The sequence below is a fragment of the Mus caroli genome, chromosome 5 (genome assembly GCF_900094665.2).
Source record: "Mus caroli chromosome 5, CAROLI_EIJ_v1.1, whole genome shotgun sequence".
NCBI lineage: Eukaryota > Metazoa > Chordata > Mammalia > Rodentia > Muridae > Mus > Mus caroli.
Window position 1 is genome coordinate 82,067,749 of NC_034574.1, and position 6,515 is coordinate 82,074,263.

At 39.6% G+C, this 6,515-nt stretch overlaps 1 protein-coding gene across 1 annotated transcript in view; it reads left to right on the forward strand.

Annotated features, from left to right (window-relative positions):
* Nucleotides 1-236: 236 nt before the first annotated feature.
* The window catches only part of Slc4a4 (solute carrier family 4 member 4), a 422,068-nt gene continuing 415,789 nt past the window's right edge, over nt 237-6,515 (forward strand). The window contains exon 1 of the mRNA XM_029477155.1: nt 237-330. The gene's annotated coding sequence lies outside the window, so the exon portion shown is untranslated. The remainder of the gene's footprint in view (nt 331-6,515) is intronic.

Here is a 6,515-nt window from a genome sequence, read left to right on the forward strand (position 1 = left end):
AAAGAACTGTTCCTAACTCTTAAGACAAGGGAGGAAGAGAGAGAGCGAGAGCAAGAGTGAGAGCGAGAGCGAGAGCGAGAGAGAGAGAGAGAGAGAGAGAGAGAGAGAGAGAGAGAACAGCAGAGAGATGGTCTGTTGGCCATGACCTGCTGTTTGAGATTGGCTAGGAGTCCCTATTTGGCTGCCTTCCCCCTTCTCATTTGGCAACTCTTGAGCCTGCATCCTTCAGAAGATATTAGGAGCTGAAAGGAGGGAAGGTAGATTTCTTTGATTTTTCCAGACGTCATTGTTGAAAGGGCATCACTACAGACCGTCTGAAGGGCCCGGACTGTAAGTATAACCATACGTGTTTTTATTTAGGGTAGTAGACATCTGCAGCAGGAAAGACATGGTGTAAGTCTACCTTTCTGTCTTAGTAGAGAGTGATGACGGAACTAGGAATCTCTGTCTTAATTTGATTTCCATTTATTATCAAGGGAAATACATTCAGAGAAAGATGCAGACACCTTCCATCTACAGGTTCAAATATTGCATGTGTTTTTATGGCCTTTTATGATCAAATACATGGAAAGAAAGAGAAACATCACGAACGGCATGGGAAGAGCACCTGGAGAGAACCAGTGTTAGGGCTGATGTACTAAGTTAGATCAATTCAAAGGCAAATATGTAGAAGGTAAGTAGAGAAATCTAATATCCCATCTGCTTGCATAAAGGGCATGCTATGAACCTGATCAATTTTATTTGTAGTTTGTAAAGAAATGCTTTGAATCATTTTTGCTAGAAGCCCAAATCTCTATTATCAGGCGTTTATGCACCAAGTCTGTGGTTCCATTTGCCTGTGTTGTTATTTCACTATTTTTTCTTTGCTGATAAATGGTCAAATTATCATTGCTGAAGAATTTTGTTATACAAATTAATAAATGTTCAGTGCTAAATATTTTTATTATAGTTGACAATATTTGGTATTTTAATATGCACACAAATTTGTTAATTTAAGGCCAGTCCTATTTTAAGCTGTATAATTATTTCGAATAATTGTGTATTTAAGAAGATTTGACTTTTTCATAGCTTTCTCAAAATTGGTAATTTTTTTCTCCTCCTTAAGGGCTTGAGAAAGGCTCATTTTGTTAGCTTAGTCTTAAGTGTAGTAAAACCATTAGGTGCAAAGTATTACTTACATTTGTTATTAGAAATTCAATGATACATAAAGGAATAATCATTCAGAATGATGTCAAAGCAAAGATAAAATTTCAGGTGTAACTTTCTTGTAAAGAGAGTACAGGGACTGTTTATAGAGTGGTTTATTACTTAAAGCGCCTTTATATATTTTTGTCATCCAGTTCTTAAACCCTTCTTTCTCAGCTAACAAAAAATAGATGATCTGTTTCGTCTGGATACATACCTGGTGTGTAATAATATATAATAGTAAACCTTCAAATATTGGCTTGACAGAAAATGACTTATTGATGCAACTGTTGATACTGCTATGTGCACATGCCTCACTACCAGTGTGAAAATACCAGTCTCAAGCAGAGCCAAGTTTTTATATTTATTTTCATCATGATCTTTCCTTATTTGGTCTTTAATTACATTTGTTAATTCATGTAACATGTAACTACATGTTGCTGCTGCTTAATTGGTCTGTTAGGTCGTGGTAGGTATGGATGGTGTGTATCCATCACCCAGTGTAAGATCATGGTAGATATAGATGGTGTGTATCCATCACCCAGTGTAAGATCATGGTAGATATAGATGGTGTGTATCCATCACCCAGTGTAAGATCATGATAGATATAGATGGTGTGTATTCATCACCCAGTGTAAGATCATGGTAGGTATGGATGGTGTGTATCCATCACCCAGTGTAAGATCATGGTAGNATGGTAGGTATGGATGGTGTGTATCCATCACCCAGTGTAAGATCATGGTAGATATAGATGGTGTGTATCCATCACCCAGTGTAAGATCATGGTAGGTATGGATGGTGTGTATCCATCACCCAGTGTAAGATCATGGTAGGTATGGATGGTGTGTATCCATCACCCAGTGTAAGATCATGATAGATATAGATGGTGTGTATCCATCACCCAGTGTAAGATCATGGTAGGTATGGATGGTGTGTATCCATCACCGAGTCCACTGCCATTGTCAGCGTATCATCACTGGATGGGAATAAGAGTGCACATTATGAATTATTGGACCACATAGCCAGGAGTTTGGCTTTGTGACTGGTGGCTGATGGATGCGATTTATACTTGATTGTGGTGGGAGTTGGGCTGGAGAAATTGGTTGGACAATTTCAAAGTTGGGCCTTTGAAAATATTTCCTGACCTCCTGTGCTTCATTAACAGACTCCAATTCCTCCCTCAGTTTTCAGCTGTAGTTTTCTCCATGAAACTCCAGTCTAAGGCCGAATGAGGTGTCTCTCTTCTGTGTTACCACAGCACCAAATACACTCCTTCTTGCCACACATTATACAATTGTGCTGTGCTGGCCTATTTTCATTATTGTTGTTTCTGTTTTTTTTTTTTTTTTTTTTTTTTTTTTTTTTTTTTTTTTTTTTTTTTTTCTATGTGTGTGTTCTCTACTGATGCAAACTCCATGAAGATGGGGCTTATAGGTTTTTGTTACCATTTTACCATAAGTCAATAACGGGTAATCAGTTTTTGTTAACTCCATAAATGAAAGGGGAATAATGAGAAAGTGGAAGACTCTGAAGGTAATTGTCATCTACTGAGTGTCTGTGAAGTGAGTCGGCCTTCACAGATGTTAATATTTAATCCTGGTAACAGTCTAAATCGGGCCACTGAGGTTCAAAGGACTTCACTTGGTGAAGTGACACTGCTTTGATTTGTTTGAGCCAGGATCTCGGAATGGAAAGCCTTTTTTTTTCCTACCTGGAAACACTGCCTCTCTCACAACTTTATCTATGTAAATGGTTACAGGGTGGAAAACATCTGTATTCTCTCTAATAGACTTCTAAGATGGGCATTGTCGCCTGATTTACAGCCAGTGAAAGGCATTGGTTTTTTAAATTAGATACAAGTGCTTTGCTTTGTTACAGTCTCACAGCTGCCTCCTTGTAGAGGACTCGCGCCTCACCACAGTGAGATGAAAAAGGCTTAAAGATTACTAAGAGTCTTTCATGACAGAAACGACTCCAGAGAGATACACTTCAGAAGGGCTGGGATAATTTCTACATTTTCTTTGTCACATTTCCTTCAAGAGAGTTGTTAACAAACTTGGGAATAATTGCTATTAATACTATCAAGTTCTACCCCCCCTTTGGTGTCTGATTATTGATGGTCTCGTATCGCTGCGCACTCATTCAGCAGACTGTCCACGCAGTCCACTGCAGGATGATCTTGAATTTGATGCAGGTCCTTCTGCTCTGCCTTCGGCCCTCCCAGAAGCAGCTTGTCTACCAGTAACCTGGCGTTCCCGCACTCCTTGGACTGCAGCTTCTGCCAGGAGGATCTAGAGGGCTTTCCCCAGAGGTCGTTGACTTAGGCCACTGTTGGCCTGACTTTCCTTTGCTCTTTACCATCCCTGCGGTCCACTTCTGTTGAGAGGAGAGCGATCCGGGTTGCGATGTGGACGAGGAATGTCTGTTTCTGACGGCAACAAGCACATTTGGTGTGCAAAGGAACATAAATGCATTTTCTGGGTGTTGTCAGCCTGCTTGGCAGCTGCTTTAATACATAGAGATCACAAAAAGAAAAGAATATGTCGTCCTAACTTCAGAAATGTGTTCCAAGCAGATTTCAGTTCCCTGAAACCACAATGAACCAAACTATTATTGTAATTTCTTAACATAATGCTACACTTAAATGACTTAAAGGCCAATTGCAAATTTGAGAAGAAATTGCTCTAAATCAAATACAATGCTTCCTAATATACATTTCGGCCGCTGATTCTTTTGTTCGGTGTCTTAGTGTTCTGTAAATGTTTGATGAAGCCACAGTTCATTATTGACTTTTCTTTGATCTTCCCACTAGTTAAAAATATTTGTGTTTCTGCTTTCCTTGTGACTTTGCGTTTGTGTTGTCTGGCGTTGGAATTTTCTGAGCTTGTGGGGGAGAGAGGGAGAGGAATGTGGATAATGTAGGCCCAAGTAGGTTGCAGTTGGATAAAAAGAAATCCTAGGCTAGCTTTTTAACAGTGGAGTTACAATTTATATAACGATTGTGAATTTAAGCTGAGATTGGTGGTACGTGCATGCTCAAAATCCAGTACTTGGAGGCAGAGGAACAGAGATCCAGAGTTTGATGTCATCTTGGACCACATAGTGAGACCCTGTCTCAAAAAAAAAAAAAAACCCCAAAACCCAAATTAAAACAAAACAAATGAAACCAAACACTATGAATATAAAACAGATTCTACACACACACACACACACACACACACACACACACACACTAACTCAGCAGAATAATTTTAGTACCATCACCTTCTTGGGATGGGCACCTTCTTGGGAACAGTGAGCTACCAGAAAAGCCATGATGCTGAGTTTTGTCATTGTAACTTGGTGGTGTTAGGATTGCCACACTTTTTTTATTGAACATCTAAAAATTACATTTACATGTATATTTTGGAGTTGGGTGGGACAGGTGAGTCCCCGGCATGTGAACAGAGGTCAGAGGACAACTTGTGGGAGTTACTTCTTTCCTTCTACCTCATGGACCCTGAGAATCGAACCCTGGTCAGCTGCCTTTAACCACTTGAGTCTTGTTTTGTTCCAAAAGTGACATAGATCTTTTTTTCATTATATTGGGCAAAGTAAGTTGTATGACCAATCGCCAATGCAAAGGGAGCTAAAATACTACTCTGAGCCCACATAGAGAAAGACTGGCTTCCCCCGCCAGTCATTGTTGCCGCCCACCAGTCGCAGTGTTGTTACTTAAGGTGTCTTTCCAGAGATTCATGAATATAAGCCTTCCCCCACAAACACAGAGCATAACCAGTGACAGTATTCGCAGCTCACTGTTTCTCCATGTAACTGCACATTACTCTTAGAGATCATTTGAAACTTTGTGGGTTTGTCTTACCCTTGAAAGGCTGTATGTATGTGATTGAATTTTATACATGTATCCCACTTGTTCTATTTTGGTATTTCAGATACTTCTGAATAAATGTACATACACATGTGTGCACACACACATACACACACACACACACTGACTCAGAATACACACTCACACAGTCACTCACAAATATATACACTCACACACATAAATACATACTCATGCACACTTCCTCACACACATTCACACACTCATTCACACATACTCATGTACACTCTATCACATACATACACACACACTCACACATACACACACTTACACATACACTCACACATATACACACACACACACAGGCACATAGACACATACACAGGCACACACACACTGATACACACTGACACACACAAACACACTGACACACACACACAGACACACACACACACACACACACACCCCTCTTCTCACCCGTCTCCATTATCTGTTGTATATGATAAATTCATAGATGTGGAACTTCTGAGTCAAAGATACAGCCTCTTAAAATCATCTTACTCTTGCCAATTGGTGTGCGGCAGGACTCCTGTCACAGTGCAAGGTTGTTCTCTTTTCTCTCTGATGCAAAATGTCTTTCAGTTCTTTCATTAGTATGGAATATATCTGAATTTATAATTCTCATGTTTTATATACTTAGTATTATTGTTTATAAATTTATTCTGTTTCAGGTACTTTATGCTTTTGCTTTTAATGTTTAAAGCTTTGATGCACTGAAAATCTGTGTTGGCATGAAGGACATAACATAAAATCTCCCCATAGATGGCTATTCTAATTGTTTCAATACTTCCTTAAAAACTACTTTCCCCACTGTTGTGAAGTGCCATCTTTATTTATAACCTAAATTCCCCCTTATATATCTTTCTTTAGAAAATTTAAACATTGTACATGTGTGTGTACCATGTTGTGCAGTTGGAAGCCAGAGGACACGATACAGGGTTCTGTTCTCTGCTGCCGTATGGGCTCCGGGGAATTGAATACAGGCTATCAGGCTTGGCAGCCAATGCCTTTACCTACTGTGTCATCATGCCTGACTCTGGTACCATTACACCTAACTTCATCTATGTACTAATTGCATTGGATACAGGTTTTGAGTCTCTCTCACTCTTGTGTGTGTGTGTGTGTGTGTGCATGTGTATTATATACATACCTATGTATGGCTGCCATGTTCAGAGCCCAGAGGATAATGTACAGTATCTTGTTCTGTCACTTTCTGCCTTCTCTTGAGATAAGCTGTCTCACTGAATCAAGAGTTGCAAATTCTTGGACAATCCCCAGAGAAACTCCTTGTCTGTCTTGTACAGTAGTTAAAATTACAAGCTCAAGCTCCATACCTGGCTGCTGCTGCTGCTGCTGCTTCTTCTTCTTCTTCTTCTTCTTCTTCTTCTTCTTCTTCTTCTTCTTCTTCTTCTTCTTCTTCTTCTTCTTCTTCTTCTTCTTCTTC